At 41.6% G+C, this 24083-nt stretch overlaps 1 protein-coding gene and 1 long non-coding RNA gene across 2 annotated transcripts in view; one reads left to right on the top strand and one right to left on the bottom strand.

Annotated features, from left to right (window-relative positions):
• Positions 1-1133: 1133 nt before the first annotated feature.
• On the bottom strand, positions 1134-9283 carry LOC120410370. The gene is made up of 2 exons (XR_005602453.1): positions 8516-9283; positions 1134-3544 (listed from the first exon to the last, which is right to left on the bottom strand). It is a non-coding gene; the product is annotated as an uncharacterized LOC120410370 (long non-coding RNA).
• A 2619-nt stretch (positions 9284-11902) lies between these two features.
• EVI5 (ecotropic viral integration site 5) overlaps positions 11903-24083 on the top strand; it is a 75098-nt gene continuing 62917 nt past the window's right edge. Inside the window, exon 1 of the mRNA XM_039555750.1 lies at positions 11903-11982. The gene's annotated coding sequence lies outside the window, so the exon portion shown is untranslated. The remainder of the gene's footprint in view (positions 11983-24083) is intronic.

The raw sequence follows: 24083 nt of genomic DNA, 5'->3' as shown, positions 1-24083 counted from the left end.
AGCGATAGGACAAGAGGACGTAATCTAAAGCTGCACTAGGGGAGCTTTAGGATGGACATTGGGAGGAATTCCTGCACAGAAAGAGTGATTGGGCATTGGAATGGGCTGCCCAGGGAGGTGGTGGGGTCGCTGTCCCTGGAGGTGTTAAAGACTGGGCATGGCACTCCGTGCCATGGTTTAATTGACATGGTGGTGTTCGGTCAACACTTTGACTTGACCTCAGAGGTCTTTTCCAACCTAATTGATTCTGTGATATCAGAGAAATACAATTTTAAGGAAAAAATAATATTGCTGTCATCTAATATTTACACCTGATGCGTGATCGCTTCCAAGTATTCTTATATTAAATGCCTAGGTAGTTATTAGCCGGGGATGTATCACAGAGGAGGGGTTCTTAAACAGAAAAAAATCCATAGATTTGATCTTTTTAAAAATCACCAATCATGGATATATTATAGGATTTAAATTCCCTTCACTTTCTAGAGAAAATTCTTGCAACCGATCAAACAGCAAGTAATTAAAAACATCAAACCAACCCAAAATCTCAGTTGAATACTGTCCTTACAATAAATTATAGATGCTTGGGATTCTTGATATCTGATGAATTAAAGCAAGGATATAGACTTGCATGTGTATATATATACACTGGATCAAACAGGTCAAGTGGCATCAGGTTTCTTGACATTACCAGACAATAGTGAATCTTTGCTCCTGATGCATTTGTCTGGTTATCCTCATTCATTTCACTAAAAAAAAAAAATCCCAACAATCCACCTCACTAGTTATACATGAGCCAATATTTTAAAAAATGTATTAATTTGATATAAATAACCAAGAGAATGAAAGAAAAAATAAATGTTTACTACATCAGGCAAGTACCAGCATGGTTCCTACTTGGTAGGGACCTGCTAGCTTCAGAAATAATGTAACTGGCTGAAAAGATGTTGTAGCAAGATGCAGATTGGCCTCTCCACCCTGGCAACTAGTGACAAGAGAACATAGCCTCGAGCTGCACCAGGGGAGGTTCAGGTTGAATATCAGAAAGAATTTTTTCACTGAAAAGATGGTTTGGCTTTGGAAGTGGCTGCCCAGGGAGGTTGTAAAGAGTGCGCAACAATAAGGGGAATGCACTCTTAGTTTAATAAATGAAATTTATTAGTAATTAAGCAAGTAGAATGTGAGCAAAAGCAGCGCTGGGTGACAGGGGAGTCTCCGCTCCGCCGACTGCCACGTTTTTTAGCTTGTACAGAGTCCTTTATATATGGTTTTTTTTCTTCCGCTTTCCTGTCTTTCCAGGTGGTTGTTATCTAGTTTCTCTGCGCATGTGCGTTGTGTTGCTAGGGGGTCTTCTTCTGCCTTCTGGTGGTCGTTGAGGCTGAAGCCAGAAGTCTTCCTCCATAGTCCTCTGAATGACCCCTGTTTTTCTCTCCCATATTTGGTATTTTATCTCTTTACTTACATAACATAAGCGGAAGCGGTACATATTTGGCACTACATATTTTACAGTCTGCAATGGCACATCTTTGGCAATTCATATTGTTCCGGATATACGGGCTAATTCTGCAAGCGTATCCTCCTTCAACTACAGAGGATAACTTGTCTACCTCCATAGTTTAATAAACAATTGCAGCTTTTAACAACTCCCCCCTTTTTTTTTTTTTAACTTCTATTGTTTATTAAACTATTTCGATTTCCTCCTCCTTTATTTTCTTCCCACACTACTCACATCTACTATGACAATCACAAAATCTTATTCCATTTTCTGCACAGCAACAATCGTATACAGGTGATTTGGAATCACATTCACAGTACTTATTTTCATCTTTTTCAGACATAGCTTGGTCAGGTACTGCTCCTAAGCATTTTTTTTTTCCATTTATACTTTGTATTGTGATTCCTTGGGTGTAATTTTTCTGCTCACTCCAAGAGCACTCTTGTGGATTTGTTTTACTGGACCACTGAACTTTATTATCTTTTCCTATAGCTTCATAATAAGGAGGTTTGATATTTTAGCACAACCAGCATTCTTCTGTTAGATTTGGTCTTGTTTTATTAAGTGCTTCATATGAGGCTAACATTAATTCCCAGAGGGGGTCTGGGTTCCTAATCTGGGTAGGGGGGCTAGGTCTGGTGGAGTTCTGCGGTTCTGTTTTATTTTGTTGTTTTGTTTTATTTTGTTTTTGCCTTAATTCTGGTCTTTTCGGTGAGAGCTCAGGGTTTGGACCTATGGAAACTGGATCATGGGGTAGGGGTTCCCTTCGTATTAAAAATAAGCCCCCTCTATCCGTGCCGGGTTCCCATAGCCTAGCTCCCCAGGTTTTTCCAATATTCCATTCGTCTGATACTGGGTTTTTTACTTTTATCTGAATTCTATGACAATTTCCGGCACATGCTACTCCTGAACTATGATCTATTTGTGGAGGTTGGCATCCACGAGGTCTCCATTTCACTTTAATATGCGGGTCTTCCCCTCCTCCAGGGGAAAATCCAAGAGCGATGGTTTCGCAGCCCCAGTACGCACAGTAGTAGTGCCCGGGCCAATTACAATAGCTTTTCCCTGGATTAGATGCAGGGCAAAAATAAAACCCCCTTTTGTTTAGGCAGGGTTGTATTACTATAAGATCACAGAGCTGGCAGTTAAAACTAACATTCCCTGGCCCTATTACTGTGGATATTATTTTTTTGATCTTCTCATTTTATTAGGGACTATTTAAACGGTTGGTGTGGATTCCCAGCCTCAACCAGCTTCACAGGCTTACTCAGGATGACAGAGAAAAGGAGGAAGAGCCATTGATAATATTCTCCTCGCTTGAGCATTAGGTAACCTTTCCTCCCCGGGTTACCTCCTCTGCCTCGCTCGTCAACTGGGTTGCATCCGGCTACGAGGTGTCTCATCTTCTCGGCAGCAGGGGTTTCCTGTTCAGGGAAGGGAACCTGTACCTTCAATCGCTCAAGGTCTGGTCTGGTTTATCTCTTCCCTTTTCTGTATCCTTTGCACTGGCTTTTTATAATATGTGATTCTAGTTGGGCAGTGATGGCTGCGCCCCACACCTCCAAATCCCAATGCAAAATTGCTAGTTGAAATTGTTCAGCTGATTACTGTTTGAATCTCAATAAAGGTATATGGGGGTGGAGGAATCTGGGATTTTATCTCTTTTGGCAGTCTCTCAATTATAGGTGTGAATATTAAACGTGTCTTTTGATTTAGCCTTCTAATATCTAGTGGTAGGTTCCATATTTCGGTTTGTTCTCTATTATTCATATACAAATTCCTCTTCTACATTTAACAATTTTCCATAAAAAATATAAAACTATTGATAATGCTAAAGCAATCACAAATCCTATTACACACTGCACAGCAAACGGCAACTTAATAAATGGTTCAACTACAGTTTCTATCATTTAGTTTTTGTACTTATCGCTCTTCTTAATACAAGTTTGCTTTCTCCCGGAGGGCTGGTGATTTTCCACTGGGGTGGTGGTACTGGTCCTTTGATTCTGCTTGCGTGTGTCCAGCCGCGCTCAGCTGTTCTGACGGCAGTTTCTGTAGTCAGCAAAACAAGATAAGGACCCTCCCATTTGGGTTTCAAAGTCTCTTCCCTCCATACCCGGATTAATACCCATTCTCCAGGTTCGATTTTGTGAATTTTTAAGTCTAGTGGAGGTCTTTGTACCACTAGTCCTTGTTTCCACAATTCTTCTCGGTGTTTTTGCCAGTTGTGAAACATATTCATTTATAGCATAGTCTCGAATTAAAAGGTTAGTCTGGGGGTTTTCAATACGATAGGGCATACCATACACCATTTCATAGGCAGAAATTCCCAAATCAGCTCTTGGTCGAGTTCTCAGAATTAATAATGCCATTGGTAAGCATTTAATCCAAGATAATTTGGTTTCTATCATTAGTTTTGTCAAAATTACTTTGATTTCTCCATTTATTCTTTCAACCTTACCGGAACTCTGGGGTGCCATGGTGTATGGTAATCCCATCTAATTCCTATATTGTCCACTATTTCTTTAATGATTTTAGATGTGAAATGAGGTCCGCGATCTGAGTCAATTACTTCAGTTACCCCGTATCGAGGTATTATCTGCTCGAGCAGCACTTTTGCTACCTGATTGGCAGTTGCCTTACCGGTAGGAAAAGCTTCAACATAGTGGGTGAGGTGATCAATTATTACAAGGAGGTATTTATATCTTCCCTTTTTTGGTAGCTCTGTAAAATCGACCTGTATGTGTGAAAAGGGTCGGTATGCTGGAGGTCGTCCTCCTGATTGTTTCTGCTTACTCCTACTTCGGTTTACCCTCTGGCAAATCTCACAAGACCAGGTTATTGATTTTGCAATGTTATAAATCCCTATACAGGCATATAACTGTTCAAAATGATCTACTAAGGCTTGGGTACCCCAATGTGTCTTTTGGTGGATTTTTGTAAGGATATCTGTGGCTATTCCTTTAGGCAATATTTCACGACCATCTGGTAACATATATTTCTTATTGTGTTCTTTAGCTCCCATGTCTTGCAATTTCTCTCTTTCTTTTTGGTCAAAACTAAGGTTTTCGTCTTTTTGTGGTATCTCCTTCATTGTAAACAAAATACTGAGATTCCCTGCGATTCGCTTAGCTTCTTCATCTGCTACATTGTTTCCTCTAATTTGATAACTGGTACCACGCTGATGGCCTCTAATATGTACTACTGCTATTCTAGAAGGGCCTCTGAGTGATTTTAAAACTCGTCGTATTAGTTCTGTGTGAATTAGTTTCTTCCCTTGGGAGTTTATAAATCCTCGTTCTTCCCAAATCTTTCCAAAGGTGTGTACTATCCCATAGGCGTACTTGGAGTCTGTATATATTGAACCTGTTTTCCCTTCCAGTAATTTCAAAGCTTTCCAAAGGGCATACAATTCACATGCTTGGGCAGACCAGGTTGCACTCAAAGGTCCAGATTCCACTATTTTAAACTCTCCTTTATCAAATTTCATAACGGCATACCCCGAGGTGCGCCTTCCTTCTACTACTCTTGAGGATCCATCTATGAAAAAGACCTCTCCTTCCTCGAGTTCCTCTTCTTCTAAATCTAGTCTTATCCGGCTTTGGTGTTCTATAGTTTGGAAGCAATCATGTATTATTCCACTACCTCCTCCTGAATATAGAAATTCTGCTGGATTCATGGCCCCGGTTGTTCTAAGTGACAGTTTAGGTGATTCAATTAGTATTTCCTTCATATTTGAGCAATCGACTATCTGTGAGCCACTTCTCTGCCTTTTTGCTGTAATACCCCTCTGATATTATGGGGTGCGTATAAAATTATTTCTCCATTAAAAGTAATTTTATTTGTTTCTTCTACTAACAAGGCAGCCGCCACAATGATCTGGATGCAAACTGGCCATCCCCTACTCACAGGGTCTAATAATTTAGATAAATAAGCTACTGGTTTTTCTGCCCCTGCCCATTCTTGAGTTAATATTCTAAATGCTGTCCCTTCATTTGTTGTTCACAAATTAAATGAAAGGGTCTCTTTATATCCGGGAGACTTAGCGACAGGTGCTTGACTTAATTCTTTTTTTAACTTAACAAAATCTTCTTGATCTTGGAGGGGTCCATTTAGGCAGCTTATCTTTTGCTAGCTGTTCATATAAGAATTTAAACTTTGGAGCTATAATTTTCTATCCATTGTCTACAGTATCCAAATAGGCCTAACACTTGTCTAATCTGTCTTTTGGTATTTGGTATAGGTAATTCTAATATTCCTTTAATACGTTCTGGGTCTATTATTTTCTGTCCTTCAAATAAATAATGTCCTAAATATTTGACTTTTTCTTTTACAAATTGCAATTTCTTTTCAGAAACTCGTAATCCTTTTAGTGCCAAAAAATTTAATAATTTGATATTTTCTATCCTAACTTCTTCTCTCTCACTTCCTGCTATCAGCAAGTCGTCTACATACTGCAAGAGTACGTTCCCTGATTGTACTTGATACTCCGTTAATAACTCCTCTAGAGCTTGCCCGAACAGATTTGGTGATTCAGTAAATCCTTGGGGAAGTACTGTCCACCTTAGTTGTTGTTTGCGTCCCGTTTCTGGGTCTTCCCATTCAAAGGCAAAATAATCTCTACACTCTTCTGCTAGTGGGCATGCCCAGAATGCATCTTTTAAATCTATCACACTATACCACGTCCTCTATGGACCTAGCCGGCTTAATAATGTATATGGATTAGCTACTACGGGGAACCGGGTAACTGTTCGTTTATTTATTTCCCTTAAATCATGAACTAATCGATATTTTCCATTAGGTTTCTGTACAGGCAAAAATGGGAGTATTAAAGGAAGACATGCACGGTTTCTAGGATTCTTTGTTTTAATAATCTGTCGATTTCTGGCTTTAGTCCTTTCCGTCCCTCCAGAGAAATAGGATATTGTTTTATTCTCACTGGATTTGTGGGTCCGTTATTTGTATCTTAATTGGTGGAATATTTAGCTTTCCTATTGTGTCTGGGGAATACCATATGTTAGAATTGATTTCTTCCCTGTCTGCTACTGTGAGGGGATATGCTCTGACAGCCAATTTTTCGTTTTCAACTTTGATTTCTAATTGTAATTCAATAATCAAGTCCCGTCCCAATAAATTGTAGTCCGCTTCTGGGACTAGCAGGAGTTCACCTATCCCATATTTATTTTCAGACTCAAATATGACATCTTTAATTTTGTTTACTTTAAATGGTTCTCCTTTTGCTCCTATAACTTGGACTTTTTCATGTGAAAGGGTGCATCCCTCCGGTAATTGTTTAATTGTGGATCGCTCTGCCCCTGTGTCTACTAGAAAGGTGAACTCCTGACGTTGGGGACCTATTTTTAATTTTATCAAGGGCTCCTGATGACTCCGGTCCCCTAATATATAGAGCCCCTGACTATCCTATTCTGCCTTTAATATTCCCTCGTCTCTGATTCGTTCTCTGCAGTTCTTTTTTATATGTCCTCTCTTTCCACAATAAAAACAGTTTCCTTGTTCCTTCTTTTCTACTACATTTGACCTTCCCCGGAATCCTTCTGGTCGTCCTTTTCTATCCTCCCTGACCGCTGCTACCATCATTCTTATTTGTCGTTTACTGCTCTCTTCCTCTCTCCGCACGTACACTTTCTGGGCTTCTCTCAACAGTTCTTCTAAGCCTCTATCCTGCCAATCTTCTAGCTTTTCAAGTTTTCTCCTAATGTCGTCCCAGGATTTCGCTACAAAGTGAGTCTTTAAAACAGCTTGTCCTAAAGGACTTGCTGGATCCGTTCCAGAGTATAACTGTAGGGCTTTTCTTAATCTCTCTAACCACTCGGTGGGGCTCTCGTCCTTCCGTTGTCTCTCATTGAAAGCTTTACTAATGTTCTGGCCACGGGGTACGGCTTCTCTGATTCCCTGAATCACTATAGTTCTTAGATCCCCCATGTGGACCCTATGTTCGGCATTCTGGTTATCCCAGTTGGGATTCTGTAATGGCCATTTAGTGTCTGCCTGCGGTCCTTGGGCATGACGGGCATCCCATATTCTCATGCCAGCCCTCCTAATTATTTCTTTTTCTTCGGATGTAAACAGCTGGCTTAATATTGAGTTCATCTTCCCCCAGGTATAGAGACTGGGTCCCAAGAATTGATCTAGCCTTTCAGCTACTCCTAATGGATCATCTAATAAACTCCCCATTTCAGTTCTCTTGAATTCTCGTAAGTCTCCTGAATTTAAAGGGACAGTAACATATCCGATCCCGGGTAGGGGTCCTCCCATAGGTACCTCTCTTAGTGGGTACATCTGAGCTTGTTCTCGTTGATTTCTAGTTCTCCTCCTGACTGTAATGGGGGACACTCGCTCTGCATTAATTGGTGCATCGAGGGGAATTGGCGGTGGCGGTGCCTCCGGTGCCTGTGCCGGGGGCACATATGGGGGTGGATTCAATAGTAGCTCATCTTCCTGCTCTTCTTTCCTTTCTTTCTTTCTCTCATTTAAGGGAAACATAACTACCTGGGGTTTTTCTAGCCACATTGCAGCATATGCACTTTCTTCTGGGTCAAGCGGACTTTTACTGTTTACCCACAGGTTAAGTTGTTGTCGCACCCAATCTTCATCTGACCCAAAAACTGGCCAAATCACGTTCTTTTGTATTTTCTTTCCTCCCCATATTTTAGTACAGAATTCTATCATTCTGGCTTTGTGTTTCCCGGGTGAACTAGGGAGGTATTTCCAATTATTTAGCATGAATGCTAGGGGGGTGTTTTGGGGTATCACTGGGGCCCTCCCTGCTGGGACCCTCCCCATGGGGACCGAAGGCTTGCTGCCCTTCGCCCCCATCTTCTGAGATATCTGCACACACACACACACTCGCTCCCCTTATTCCTAGCCCGGTCCCTCGCGGGAGTCGGGAAACGTAGTACTAAAGGGTCCACACTCGCTTGGTTCAGTATTTCGAACCTCTCAGTCGTTATATCTCAGGAAACCCAATCCCGCCCGGACGGAATCCCGATGCTCGATACTCACGCGGTCCTGCGTCTTCGTCCGGACTTTAGTGCACTAAACTTTATGGGATTTGACCGGTTCTCAATTGCTCACCATTCTAGAATTTAGGTTCGTCGGTGTGGGGGTAAGCGCACCACCGATCCCCGGGCCGAGGAGTACCTCGGGGCGCCTCCCTAAGAGACGGTAGGTCGCTATCTTCCCATCCGAGTCACGGCACCAAAATTGTAAAGAGTGCGCAACAATAAGGGGAATGCACTCTTAGTTTAATAAATGAAATTTATTAGTAATTAAGCAAGTAGAATGTGAGCAAAAGCAGCGCTGGGTGACAGGGGAGTCTCCGCTCCGCCGACTGCCACGTTTTTTTAGCTTGTACAGAGTCCTTTATATATGGTTTTTTTCTTCCGCTTTCCTGTCTTTCCAGGTGGTTGTTATCTAGTTTCTCTGCGCATGTGCGTTGTGTTGCTAGGGGGTCTTCTTCTGCCTTCTGGTGGTCGTTGAGGCTGAAGCCAGAAGTCTTCCTCCATAGTCCTCTGAATGACCCCTGTTTTTCTCTCCCATATTTGGTATTTTATCTCTTTACTTACATAACATAAGCGGAAGCGGTACATATTTGGCACTACATATTTTACAGTCTGCAATGGCACATCTTTGGCAATTCATATTGTTCCGGATATACGGGCTAATTCTGCAAGCGTATCCTCCTTCAACTACAGAGGATAACTTGTCTACCTCCATAGTTTAATAAACAATTGCAGCTTTTAACAGAGGGGTTCTTAGACAGAAAAAAATCCATAGATTTGATCTTTTTAAAAATCACCAATCATGGATATATTATAGGATTTAAATTCCCTTCACTTTCTAGAGAAAATTCTTGCAACCGATCAAACAGCAAGTAATTAAAAACATCAAACCAACCAAAATCTCAGTTGAATACTGTCCTTACAATAAATTATAGATGCTTGGGATTCTTGATATCTGATGAATTAAAGCAAGGATATAGACTTGCATGTGTATATATATACACTGGATCAAACAGGTCAAGTGGCATCAGGTTTCTTGACATTACCAGACAATAGTGAATCTTTGCTCCTGATGCATTTGTCTGGTTATCCTCATTCATTTCACTAAAAAAAAAAATCCCAACAATCCACCTCACTAGTTATACATGAGCCAATATTTTAAAAAATGTATTAATTTGATATAAATAACCAAGAGAATGAAAGAAAAAATAAATGTTTACTACATCAGGCAAGTACCAGCATGGTTCCTACTTGGTAGGGACCTGCTAGCTTCAGAAGTAATGTAACTGGCTGAAAAGATGTTGTAGCAAGATGCAGATTGGCCTCTCCACCCTGGCAACTAGTGACAAGAGAACATAGCCTCGAGCTGCACCAGGGGAGGTTCAGGTTGAATATCAGAAAGAATTTTTTCACTGAAAAGATGGTTTGGCTTTGGAAGTGGCTGCCCAGGGAGGTGTCATAGTCACCAGCCCTGGAGGAGTTCAAGAAAAGACTGGACGTGGCACTTAGTGCCTTGGCGTAATTGAGAAGGTGGTGATCAATGGTTGGACTCAGTGATCTTGGAGATCTTTTTGACCTAAATGAAAAATGATTCTGTGATCTAAGAATGAATTTTAGAAAGTTCAGAATTCTATGTGCTTTTCAATTTGTACAGAAAGTGTCTCTAGCAGAGCACATTGTTTTATCTACCCTCTAGCATACAAATCCATAGTCCTCTAAAAGTGTGCTGCTACTGCCGGGCAATTACTTCCATGACAAATGCCTCACAGAAAATGGTATCATAAGCAAGACTTGTTGTTAGTCTTTTTGTTAAACAAGGAAAACCAAAATCGGTTTCTTCTTCTCTGTTTTTCCTCCTCAAATAGCTCACCACCTGTTAACCTACCACACCCACATGCTTTCTTGCTCATTGCCACCCTGCAAAATGAAGGCTCCAGCGGAGCTTATTAGCCCCACCCCAGCATCTCTTAAAATTTAGGGTGAAGGGCTCCTCTGGCTTTTAGTGACAATGTTTGTTGGAAGGGTGACTGCTATGCATGCATATTCTGAACATGTTAAGGTAAAACCTAGTGTTTTCAATGCTTTAATGAAGTACCTTTTATTCACAACACATTGATAGGGGAAAAGTATAAGCTTTCCTTTTTTCCTTTAATGCTATTTCTCAATTTTTCTTGTATGTGGTATTTTTACTTAGGTGTGTTCTGGAGAGTAAGGTATCAAGCAGGGATTTTAGAGCAACGTCTATTTGTAAGTTTCTTGGACTAGCAAAACTGATACTTGAGCATCATCTCCTGCAAGCAGGGACCCCTCTCCCTGTTTGCAGAGGACTCGAGGCAGTAAAGCTGTTGTCTGTGACTGGACTGCCCCATGTGGTCACTTGTAGGAACTGTTCTGGGTTGGTTTTTTTTGCTGATACTTGAAGGAGTGACAGCCTTTTTTCAGTGAAAATGAGTTAGGCTGAGGGCCTGGTTATAACCTCTTCCTGCTATTACTGCAAACTTTTTTAAAAGAGAGTGTTCTTTGCATACTTGGCTATAAAGCAGTGTTGTAGAGTACTGTATGTATTCTGGTAGTGTTGGAATTACTCTCATAAATATTGGTAAAAAAAAAAAAAATTAAAGGTTTTCTTAGAATTCTTCCAAATGAAAATTTCTATGTGGTTTTGTCTAGGAGTCTCTATTCACTGTAGAAGGACAATGGCAAATAGGCTCATTATTAGATGGGGAGCTGCTCCGGGCAGACAGTCTCTCAACTGTTTGTGTAACCTAAGCGGCATCTGGCTGAAACGTGTCTGACCAATGTCTGTAGGGACGGGCCTGTCTAGCCCGAGGCGGTGGTGCTCCCGGAGAACGCGTTACTGGGTGCAGCTTCCAGCGTAGGGACGGCAACGTGGAAATGCCTGGGCAAACATTCTGATTACACCAAAACCCCAGCTTTTCACGGAGCAAGGGCTTCGCCTCGTGTGGCGGCGGCGCGGTGGCTTCGTGCCGCTACCGCGAGGAGCGAGAGCGGGCGGCGGGGATACCGCGACCCGGGGCCGGGCGGGGGCTCGGCTCACGGCCAGGGGCCGTGCAGAGGCGGCAGCGCTGACACAGCGGGCGACCTGCGCGCTGCGGGGACGGCTCGCCGCCCGGCCTCCCAGCATACGGCACTGGGACCCCCGCGAACGGGGGCGGGGGGCTTGGCAGCACCTGGAAGCAGCGCCGCTGCGCTCCCGCCGGCGACCCCCGGGCTCCGGCCGCCCGCAGGAAGCGCGGCCGGGCAGAGCCGCCGCCCGCCCCTCCCGGGGGGCCCGCGGGGCCGGAGCTGCCCCTCGCGGCGGCTGCGCGCCCAGTGCGCCTGCGCGGGGCGCGGGCAGGGACGTGGCCCGGGAGCCGGGGCCGGCGGAGCGGCGCGCGGGGTTCGGCGGGGCGCGGACGCCGATGCCCGCACGCGCCGCCGCTTCCCGCCGCGGGCAGCGCTCCCAAGGTGAGGCGCGCCGGGCGCGCGGCGCCGCCGCGGGGGGCAGGGGGCGGCCGGGCCCGGGCGGGGCGCGGCGATCGCGGCCGCGCTGTCCCGTCCCCCTCGGGCGGCGGCGGGGCCGGGCCGAGCAGTGTCGGAGCAGCGCCGGCCGCCCCCGCCCGGGCCCTCCTGGCGCGGTGGGCGGCGGAGCGGGCGGTGCTGCCGGGCAGGGAGCGTCCGCGCCGGGCGGGGTGAGGGGAGGCCGCGCTGCGCGGCCCTGCCCGGCTCGGGGGCCGCGGGGCCGGCGTGTCCCGGCCCCTCCGCGCCTTGGCGGCGGCGGGACACGAGTGGGCAGCGGGTGCGGTGGAAGTGCCCTGAGGCACCGGCCGCGGGAGGGGCCGCGGCCCGGGGAGCCTCCGGCGGGTCTGTCTGCAGAGGGCGAGTTCTTCCTTGGCTTATCGGCGTAACGCTGAGCCGGGAACCCGCAGGTCTGTCATTCTTGAGCGAGAAAATTTTCAATTTTCAAATGCGAGAACTCGTTTCTCGCCACCTCCTGCTGCATCAGCCTGAACGTGCTTATATAATGAGGGTAAAAAGTCGATATTAATGTTCTGGCTGCTTGTTATATATTCCAGTTTTAGTTATTCACTTACGACCGTGTTTCTGTGGTTCCATGTAACAACTGCTAATCGTCAGCATTGATAATCAAACCAATTTCATAGCAAACGAGAAGTTGGCTTATACCATTTTCAGTTTCCAGCGTGAGCTGCCATTAACACTGCCCATATCAAAACATAGTATTCCACCTCAGCCTAGGATAACTTTCTCTTTTCCAAAGATCACATACAAAAGGTATAGAAAGGAGACAGTGATACAGAGAAGAACAGATAATATTCAATATGTTTTACTTATCTCCAAAAGTATTTTTCAAAAAATTCACTATTTTCCTTATTTGTTTTTTAATTCCCTTTGTTTCACATGCCTAAAGGAGATGGCAGCTGGATCTTGTTCGGTTTAGTGGTAGAGAGCATTAAAATGTTTTGTATAAATGTGCCTGTTTATTTCTCTTCCCTTTCCCCAGTGTGAGTTGTCAGCTTTGATCACAATTGTACAGTTCTCTATTCGTGCTTATAAAGATTTAAGGCTCATATTGAAATACACAGATATGAGTTCTTTTTCAAGTAAGGATTAGGAGAGGAAATAGAGACAGCCAGTGAAAGAAGGGCATGATCAGGAGGAAAGCACTCAGTATTATGAGTCAGCATTGCCTGAATTTTATCAAGTGGGATGTCAGCAGCTGTAGCGGTTGTCACGGAGTGTCCATCCAGCCCCACAGTACTTCGAAGAGGAACAGATGTTTGGAGAAGAAAGCTTCAACAGAACAGCCTTACTTCCTTCCCATATCTCCTCCTACACTCCCGCAGGTTGAGGCTTAAAGACTTCTTGAGCCACAGCTTGTGGCTTGCATATTTTGTTTTGGTTATGTTGGTTTGTTTGGTTGCGTTTTTTCCGCATTGCTCTTTGTATCTTTGTCTCCTGTGGACTTATTTAATTGCTGTTGAACAAGTAAGCAGGAGGTGGTTGGAGTAGTTGAAAGGAAGAGGAGAAAAGCCCTTCCAGATTTATGGCAGAAGAAGGAATGGACAAAGTGACATTCCTAAACAGTTACTGTCAGTTTATTCTCTGTGTAAGACTGCTAGTAAACAGAGAAATTTTAAAAATGGAAAGACAAGTCCTTTGTCAGTGAATTTTGGAAAACAAAAATGCTTACTTTGCTATTTCAAGGTTCTAATATCACAGTCTAGAAGGGGGAAAACACCTGAGTTGGGGGGCATGCATACTTAAGATTATGTTTACCCTTTCTTACTCCTATGTTTCCGTAACTCATAGAAAAAAGAAATTCTAATGCTTAAGAAACAAGCATAATAGAATTTAATATTTTGCGTATAATTTTGAGTGTCAAATGCATAGTTTAAAAGAAGAAGTCTTTTCTGGTGTGTCCAAGAAACAAGAAAAAAAACTAACCCTGAGTTTATGAATGTTGCTTTCTAAACTAGCCTATACTTGCCTTGATTATAGTCTCTTAATTAATTTTTTTTTCTAGACCCAATTAAAACAGTAATAGTTTTTAAAAAAGACAAATAGTAAATATTATAGGAATATGTAATTTTGAGTTGTTAGATGTGTTCTCTGAAGTTCTTGAATATGTCACTGAAGTTTGTAGAGCATGCTGAATTCAAGCCTTGTGCCTTCTGTATTTGTAACAATCGACATCATCTGTTGCCAGTGTTTGGATCCCTTTAAGTTGGGAATACTGTCTTGCTTTTATTGCAGTGATCTCTACTCAAGCGTCTGTGCTTGCAGTGCATCCTTTCCTTCTCCAGCAAGTGGTGATGGATGGTGCCTGGGCTCTGCTCTGGCCTTGCTCATTTCACACACGGTTGTGATGAGTTTTTGTTGTATGTGTGTGCACAGAAACCACTGCTCAGAGGGAGCAGCAGAAGAGATTTTAGTGAATTGTCACTTTTCTGTAATTACTCTTAGTGTCACCTACCTCCTGTGAACTCTGGAAATTATTCAGTTTAGCCATCAAGTGGTGTTTTGGGGACAGCCTAGGAAGTGTTGAGCCTGCTCTAGGGTTCAGGCAATGGATCTCCGTTTAGTCATGATGACAGGGATGATGCTGTGGTCCTCCTGTTATTTCAGGCTGCGTGACTGTCAACTTTGTTTGCTGTTTGTCTGTAGAAGTGATCCTTCCCAGTCCCAGCCAGGCAGTTGTATATTTGGGGTCGGAGTACAATACTAGGATGGGTTTTTATTCTGGACAAAAAGTAAGGTGGTATGATGGAATGACTGTGGACACTTATTTTGTCCTAATTTCCAACTTGGAAAGCAGCCAAAAGCCATCACCAAGTATCTTTTTGTTCTTTTGTCTGAAGAAACTTTTCCTGTCTCTGATGGGTTATGTTACTTTATCATCTTGTCTGACTAGTATTGCTTTTGCTTCTACAGTTCAATCCTTTGGGGGGAAAAAAAAAAGAAAGAAAAATCCAAACCTAGTATTTTGGTTGTAGGCTGTTTTTAGTATGTTCTGCTGTATGGTAAGCTGCTGAACTTCGCAAACTCCTGAGTTTTCTTGGCCTATTGTCATGACTAAATATTAGCATAGCATTAAGTACCTGTTTGATGGCATCATGACATGTTCTTAGAATTCTGACTTATCAGTACCTTATACTGCATTAACTATGGGGGGGGTGTATGTTTTCATCAGGCTGGGTCAGATGGGGTCAGTCTTTCAGTAGGGGATTGTTGTTGCCATAAATTGACCCTGTACTTGTAGCTAAGATGATGTTAGAGGTGCTTACTGTTATTTTTGTTATATAAGGCGAAAACTATCAAATATCACTTAAAATGGGTGTAAAAAATTAATAGTTAGCCAAAGCCTAACATTTTGAACATGTACTGTCCACATAACTATCATGTAGAAGTTAGTTTTATGTCTCATTTTTCGTGCGTTCTTCTTGATTATATGTAGTTCAAACAGTGAACTACTTCCAGGCACAGTAAAAAGAAATTCCAGCTTCTATGCTATCTGAAACAGCAGAGCTAAATATAAATAAAATAAATATAAATATTCATTGAGCAAAGTAATTTTTTTCCTCCATTAGAATGCATTAGTGGTGGAACTTTATGGGTTTGGCTGAAGTCTTAGTGGGTATTTCTCAGCCCTTTGGAGAAAGCATTGTGATTGGTCTGTCTAAAGACAAAATTACAAAATCAGGTTTAAATTCCATAATGAGACACATTATGTTAAAATGGGCTTGGGATTTTTACATGAACTTTTTGGTGTCAGGCTGACACTAAAAATAATCTGGGTTTCATTGATCTCCTTTGTGTTCTTCCCCTAGAAGGCTGTTTTGAAAGAAGTAAACAGGTCCTTATTTCCAAATAAAATGTGCAGAAGTCAGTGGCCAACTAATCAGAACATAACTGACTTCATTTGATGATGAGCAGATACATCATTTCTCTGAAGAGCCATTTCCCTTTTCTTTATTAAATATCTAAGGAAAATTAGATTTCTCTGTGCTGTGCTCAGAGAAGGCTGCAGGAGCCCTGTTACAGACTTGAATAGCATGGAGGGAGATCCTTCCACAGCACCATAATATGCTGCTTCCAGTTATGCTGTAAGTGCTTGTGAGGGCAAGTCATGGCTATGGTAAGTAAATTAGTGGGCAAAATGAAATATTACTGCAGGACCACAGATGTTGGCATGGATTGTGTTAAAAAAATTGACTGTTGATGTTTGCAGCTGTGTTTATATCTGCTCTGTTTACTGGATAGCTTGGACACCTGTCCAATGTGGAAATTACAAATTATTTATGCTTCTCACTGCTGAAACATTTACCTTCCATTTCTTGTGTGTCAGCAGCTGCAGGTTGCAAAGAGTCGAAGTTCACAAGAAAAGCTGGTTACCAGTCAGTCATTTAGAAACTGTTTCACTCTTGAGTGTAACTGATAGAAAGTGGGCCTTTTAGATGATCATTTAAAGGAGAGGAATATCCTGAAGGTGAGGGTCTCACCAACCTCTGTCATGTGGTTTTTTTTAAATTCTAGAAAGTGATTAGTAAAGTTTTGAGTGTTACCATATTGCATAAGGGACATGCTTGTGTCCTTTAGTTTCTCCACTAAGTCTCATTTCATACATCCCTTTGGAAAGGGAACTGTGCACAGCTTGGTAAATGAGAGATGAGCATTTTGGTTCTAACCTGCACCTTGTGCCAGAAGTTTATCTGGTGTCTGCAAAAAAAAGGAGAATTAGACCTAGAAAATTATTGAGCTGCTAGTACGTAAACAAAGTTGCAGGGACTGGTATGTTTTCATGTGTCAGATACTAAATCCTTTTAAACTTAAAAATTTACAAGCACTTAAATTTCTATCCTTTCTAAATGAAGAGTTGTGTTAAAAACATTGATTTTGATTAAGGGTCAGTGAATGTTTAAAAATAGGACTCAGTTGTTCCTCATTACCAAAATACAGACCTAAAGCTTTTAGTAAATTTAACTGCATTTGTGTACTTTTGTTTATTTTTGTTGTAATGTAGTGTTGATGCTAAACCTGTCTCCTTTCCAGGAGGAAGCTAGGCTTTGGGGAATGAGTAGGAAAGTAAAATCTGTAGAAAGGAGCTATAATTATAAACACGTGTCCTTCAGAGTGTGTTACTGTTTTGTAAGTGCCTGATGATACTTGAACTCCAGTTAAATAATTGAGTTGCATTCTACTGAAAAAACAAAACCCCTGAATCTTCCAATCTATTGCATAAAAAACCCTGACATGGTTGATTTTATTTTAGCTGATTAATCTGATTGTTCCCTCTGTTTTGTTAGCCAAGGGGTTGGTCGTTCAAGTATGTGTGTGTGTTGTTGGCATGCTGAACCTCAAATACAAAGAAATTTTCCAGACTGGGGTCTAAGAGAACAAAGGAAGTTCTCTGTTAAAGGTTTTTACTGTAGTCCATCAGTATTTTTTCTGCAGCTCTGAGGAGCTCTCAGCCATCTTTTGTACAAAAGCACTGTATCTAATTCTTTTCCCTTGAAAGAAGGCCTCAGTTTCTTGAAGATTGTTACATTCCTGTGTCAGATGTGAAACTTTTTCTGATAAAGGACCATCTTTAGATGGACAGAAGATAGTGTCAGGAAAAGCACTGTGGTTTGTTTTCTCAGCACACTGGGACAATGCCTGACTGCAGAGGTAATTAAAAACCTGGAACTGTTCTTGGAAACAGTGCAACTTGGTCAGTGATGGAAATGTTACTCATATGACTTTGAGCAATGGTTTCAACATTTAGTGGGTTGCTACAACATTTCTAATGAAGTTCCTCTTTAAAACACCTCGTATCTTAGTTGTACATGTGAACTGCCACTTCAGGTTTCTTTGGGACTATCAAAACCTCATGACATGTTAGTCAAATTATGACTTTTAAAAAATGATGCTATGCAAAGCTTTCTGATAGCCCAAATTTTATACAATCTAAAATGTTAGACTGCTTTATTTTTTTGTTTCAGAAAGGCTTGGAGAACTAGTGTGTACCAAGTGAAATGCAAGCTAGGGAATGCTAGCCATGATATTCCTGACTACTGTTAGGTGATATTACAAGAAAAATCAGGAATATGAGGGCAAGTCAGGACTTCTCACTCATGCTTTGACAGAAGTCAGTTATATGAATTTGTAGTGTAAAAGACCCAAATGAAGTTTACAGTGAAACATGTTTGAGCCCTAAATAAGGATTTTATCTTGTCAGGGAGCATGATAGCAGGCTGGTTCACCAGCTACATCTCCTGCATGCGTCATTGACTGAGTTGGTTTAATTTATTCTACAGGTATTAGAATGCTATTAACTTTGAAGCAAGAATGAGACTGGGTCTATGGAATGCTATAAAACTGGCTTGAAAACCACATATACAATTTCAGACCCAATTATGTGAGACTTCTTTTTATATGTAGAGTAGTATGGAGATTATTTCCTGTATTTTGGAAGTTCCCATTTCTTTCTCTCTTCATGAAGAGAAGAAATTGTTGAAAGCAAATTATACATACAGTAGTGTTTGTGTAAGGCTTGCAGTTATTTTTACTTTGTCATATGGTAAGAGTAGTTGAGACAGTATTTCAAGATATCTGTAATCTTTTGGGTAATAAAGATATGTGTAATCCTTTGATACAAATGTTCCTCAGGGAAATGCAGGAAAAAAGTAGTAAGCTAATTCAACGTATACAGTGAAATACCTTTTTAAAAGAAGTCTAAATAAATTTTTTTAGAAAAAAACAGATATTGTTTGGCAAATGCAAATACACAGGGTGCTTACAGATTGAGGCCTTCTGTAAGGTGCTGCACATTGCCTGGGTATTCTCAGGGAAGGAGGTTTATACACTTGTGTGTAATGTGGAATGTTGTAGTCTACCTTTAGCTGGCCTTACTTCAAATATGTTATATGCAGCCTCATTGCAGTATTCCTTTGAGTAACTTGGAAAACTAAACACGGTATTGTAGTTCCTCTTGGTCATAAAGCCCTGTGATCATCAGCTAAATAAAAATGCTAAACATAAAGTTGCGATACTGGATTTTATGTATTTTAGTTGGCATATATATGCTGCGTATCATGCATCTGTGTTTAGTGTCAATATAAACATACATTAGCGTTGCAATGTCTTGGAGGATGTAGCAGACAGGTCTGGGTCTTGCCTGATTGACTCATCAGGTGGCTGAGAATTGCTGGTAGTTCTGTTTTCCTAATGGAAACTGCATAAGAGTACCAACTCTTTGGTAATTAAATCTTGTGTCCCCCCCATCTTTTTAAAGATCACTATGTTCAAACTCAAAATTCAGACATTTCTTTAGGAGGTATCTAGATGACCTTAGGTAGGCAGATGCCTGTGAAGTGTTCCTGTGCTCTGGGTTCGTTGGCAAGCCAGGAGCAGCGTTAATGGGACTGGGAACCTGAACGAGTGTGCTTGCTTTGGAGCTGGGAGATGCCTGCTTAGTTCCATGTGTCTTCCTGTGCAGGGTAACGAAGATGTGCCCCTGCCTGCTTGTCTCCAGACCTAGCCATCTTCAGTGGAAGGAGTTGGTGTCCCAAGAGTGGGTTGGAAGTGGCATTTGTGTTCAAAATCTTGGATAAATTGGCAGGTTCTTGAGTGATTCCCCTCTGGAGAAAAAGCACGTTTTTAAACTCCATTGATTCTATTTTTGACCACTCATTAATAATAATTAGTAATGGCTTGAGTATCCTGATAGTGCTCTTGGTAGTTTGACATACATCCCAGCCGATGTAGGTTACCTTTTGTACTCTTTAAAGGTAACTTGATTTTAGCATCTGAAAAATGCTGGGAATAACAAGGAAACACTAATTCTCTTTGCAGAGTTGAACAAGTGGCTGAGGTGAGTTGAGCAAAGAATCCTCTTAACTGGGGACTTCCAGCCGGGGCTGGTTAGCTGAAGGGGAGTGGCGAGCTCGCCTAGATGTGGGAGGTGTCGGGACTCGGGAGCAGTCTGCGCTCGAGCTCCGCGTGCAGCTGCCGGCCGCGGTGCGCGGTTGGCCGGGAAGGCGCGGGGCTGGAGCAGCTTTGGGAGCGGGAGGGCTCCATCAGTAAGGGGGGAGCGGCAGAGGAGCGAGGGTGACGGCAAAGACCAAAGTCCTGACTCATGTGTAGTTAGACTGATCGCTGTGACCTAGCTCAGATCATAGGACGGGAACTGTGGTGTATCTGGCTGTCCTTGTTCCTGCTACATAAAGCTCAGCACGTGACTACAAGGTTCTTTTCCGCAGCAATGAAGAGTAGCAAAGGGAAGGACACTTTGTAACTGAAGAGCGAAGCATCATTCTTGAAGGCAAAATGCCTGCAGATGTATCACCGTTAAAGTAATAACAACCAGGTTTTTAAAGAAACGTTTGTTTAGGAAAGCCTTGAGGACACTGTCCAAAAAAACCCAAAGATTAAAGGTTTAATGAGATTTGTTCTCTTGAGTCTTTCCAGAATGCCGTGTTAAGCAAAATTACATCTCTAAAGAGGGGAGGTTAAACAAATGCTCATACAGATTTTCCTGAGTTTGCTGGAGGTGGTGATGCCCAGTGAAACTATCTGCTGTCATTCATACTAAATGTATTCTCCTTGCTGTCACTGTGATTTGTAACTGGGGGAGCCCCAGTTGCTCTGACAGGGCTAGAGTAAAACCTGTAGTTCTTTCCTTTGTGCTGTCAGAGGAGAGGTACAGATCTTCTGGGAGTCAGTAGGATTCACTTGTGTACTGTGTACATATTGTCTTAGCATGTCTCAGATTTCTTGTTGCAGAGGTTGTCAGCAGAAAGGTGGGAGGCAGCAATGGTCGGTGGTTTAGTGATAGCCAAGTTGGATGTTCCCTGTTGGATGGAATGGTGTACATGGAATTGGAAAGCTACTGACATGTAGCAGGGATTTCCAGTCTTTATTAAGAGGAGGGTAAAGAGTTGGGAAGGCAAGTATAGGAGTACTCAGAGTATCTACAAGATTGCCGGTGCATTGCTTTTCACAGGAGGAAAAATAATTACACCAAACTATAGATTGGCAGCTTAAATTTGGTAAAATAATTCAAGTAACTGGATCTCCACATCACTAGAATCAGCTCAACAAATGTAACTGCTAATGCCATACTTTCCTGAAGAGAATCAACATTACTAATAAACTACCATAAAAATAACTTGCTTTATTGCCAGTGATTTTCTGTTAAAATTTAGACTAAGTTCTATTTGCATGTTAGTATTTAAAGGGAACCAAAAGAAAACACATACTAAAGAAACAAGCAAAACCAACCCCCTAAAATTACTATGACAATATATACTCACTTTCAAAAATCCTGGTATTTTATAATTGACTTCCTGGACATTATAATTCTGAATCAGAGTATTTTATTTCCCCTTCTCATAAAAATTCTGATTTGTTCTCAGATTAGAGTAAACCCACACAAAGGAAAGAAATGCTAAAAACTGTGCATATGACTTATTTTATAGTTAGTGTTCTGATACACATTGGGTTCTGGAGGCAGTTTACTAGAGTCATAGGTATAAAAATATAGAATCATCTTTATTAATGAGATACGCATTTGTTCAGATCCGGTTTCTTGGGATACAGCCCAAGGTTTTTTCATTTTCAAATTTCAGTGACCTGATTTCTGGAAGGTCTTAAATCACTTTTCAGAGATTAACTCTGTGAAATCTTCTGCCACTGTTATAAATTTTGAAATTAATGTAGGTGAAATGATGAAATATGAAAAATCCTGTTACTGTATCCTATTTAGGGAAATGGATGATGAACACATAGCTAAATAATTTCATGTCTAGGCTCAGGAGTCTTCACTGATGCTGACAATTTAAGAGAGCTGGCTTTAGATATTTAGGAAACCAGGAAAAGCCTGGCAAAAAGGATGTAGGCATGACTAGTAAGCTGTTAGATCAGAATTGTGTTTTTCTTAATTTAGCTTGGCTCTAGGTGACTGCCATAGCTATTTTTCCCTAAACAAATTCCTCATGTGTTTTTGATGCAAACTTCACTGTGAGCCTTTTGATCTTCAAACATTTGCTTTTGGCAGCTGTGCACTTTGCTGGCTCTCTGTGTTGATGTTTTCAGATAGCTGGCTAGGAATAGTTTTGGGGTACTAATTCTCTGATACATTCTAATGAAAGTCTGAGCTGCCCTAAGAAACAGTATTGTTAGGCACATTGTTTTGACTGACTTAACCTGCTGTCTTGCATGGTTTTCTTGGCCATACTGTTTGATATTCTTCACATAATTGGCTTCTACAAACCTTTTAGCTATTTTTTTTAATGCCCACTGATATATTGGGGAATGAATGTTAGCAAGATTCTTGATTTCTGTCCCTATACCACCTCCCCTTCAACTCTTACTGTACAGTGTAAGCCTCATCATTTATAAGCCAGATTGACCTTGAATTTTGTTTTTTGCCTTAAGTCTTCCCAGTTATCTTTCTTTGTGAAAAGATAAAAATTGAACGTGTGTTTTCTCTTCCTGTTTGCACCACATAGGGTATTACTCAAAATCACTGCTTTTCTAATCTTTATACCTAAGATTCTTAGAGTGGGTAACTCTTAAAGCCTGCTGTGTATGACAGTCATTTTTACTGTGTTAAGATTGGCCCTGTTTCTGCCAGCATTTACTTTTTGAATACTTGCATTACTTGTGATATTTTAAGCAGTTTAAAGCCTTTGAGAAAATAATCAGTCTTAAGTGAGATGTATGAATTACCTTCATTATAATGTAATTTTATTCAAAGTGAAACAGCAGTAATTTATCCTTTCACAGCAATAGTGAATAAAGGATATAGACTGAGTGAAATATTAATGCATGGATTAAACTTAGAATTTTGAAACCTCTAGTAATTTTCATTCCTTTCTTTTATAAAAGATGGTGTCAAATGCTAGTGTTGGAAGCAATTTTTTTCCAAGATTGTATTTAAAAGATGTGTTGGGATCTTTGTGGTTGGGGTTGTTGAGGGGCTTTTTTTCTTTTTCTTTTTTTTTTTTTTTTTTCTTCTTTTGATACACCTGTGTTTTGCTGTCCAACAGTGACAAGAGGCAACTGGAGCCTTTCTGATGCTTATGTTGGTATCTTACTATTCCCACCTGTGGTTTGCATCCCTGCCTCTGAAGACTTCTAGCAAAATTTGATACCATTTTCAGAATGAATGCTAAGCATCTGGAAATAGGAAACTTCTTCCAGGCTTCTAGGAGAGCTCTTAGGTGTCATGTTGTTGTTGGAGAGTAAGTGGGAAGGTTGAGTACCACTTATACGGGTTTGGCCTGTGGTGTTCCTCTTGTTTTCTGAAGGCATTTAGTGTGTCTTCTTTTTGAAATGAAGTGAAAATAAAATATTGCTGGATTTGATTGACAAAAAAAGTTCTTTGTAGTATTGTATCCAAATAAATGCTTCTGTTTCAGCAACCAGTCAGTCTATATATTGTGTTTCAGATAAATGCACAGTGTGATGAGATGGAGTTTATTTCAGTAGAAATTTTGCTTTAATTATATTCTATTGGAGGATCTTGGGAAGGGATTTTTTTTTCCCCTGTAGCTCAGTATCTGTAGTACCTTAGTAATTATTTATAGGCTGTACTGCAGAATTGTTTGTGGCATTGAGTAATTCAGTGTTTTGAGGAAATCAGCAAAGTTCAAAATAAATAGTTACCAGCAACACCACTTCAGAAGTTCCTCTTCAGCCTTGGTTTTGCCAAGTTTTAACATTTGCTAGGCAACTAGCCCTTCCTCTGAGGGGCATCTGAATTTCCTCTTGAGTTGGGCTGGGGAAGAATTAAACTCTGAGTTACTGTAGGTCAAAGCCTCTTACATTTTTAGATGCTGAAGGGAAGCTCTAGTGCGGGGTTCACTGGAAGATGCCCCCAACAGCTGCTCTTCTTTCCACTGCTCAAGTAGCAGCAGATAATGACCAGCACCAGTTAACCTTTGCTTTCCTGACCCCGCTCCTCCCCTTACTACTTGAGTAGCACCTCTTGCTTTTTCCTCAAAACCCTGGGTCTGTTCAGGCACTGGCAGTGGGACTGGGGATCAAGGATGCCTGGTGTAGGA

The sequence above is a fragment of the Corvus cornix genome, chromosome 8 (genome assembly GCF_000738735.6).
Source record: "Corvus cornix cornix isolate S_Up_H32 chromosome 8, ASM73873v5, whole genome shotgun sequence".
NCBI classification, from domain to species: Eukaryota; Metazoa; Chordata; class Aves; order Passeriformes; family Corvidae; genus Corvus; species Corvus cornix.
The sequence above is the reverse complement of the archived record's forward strand: the minus strand, read 5'-3'. Positions and strand labels throughout refer to the sequence as shown.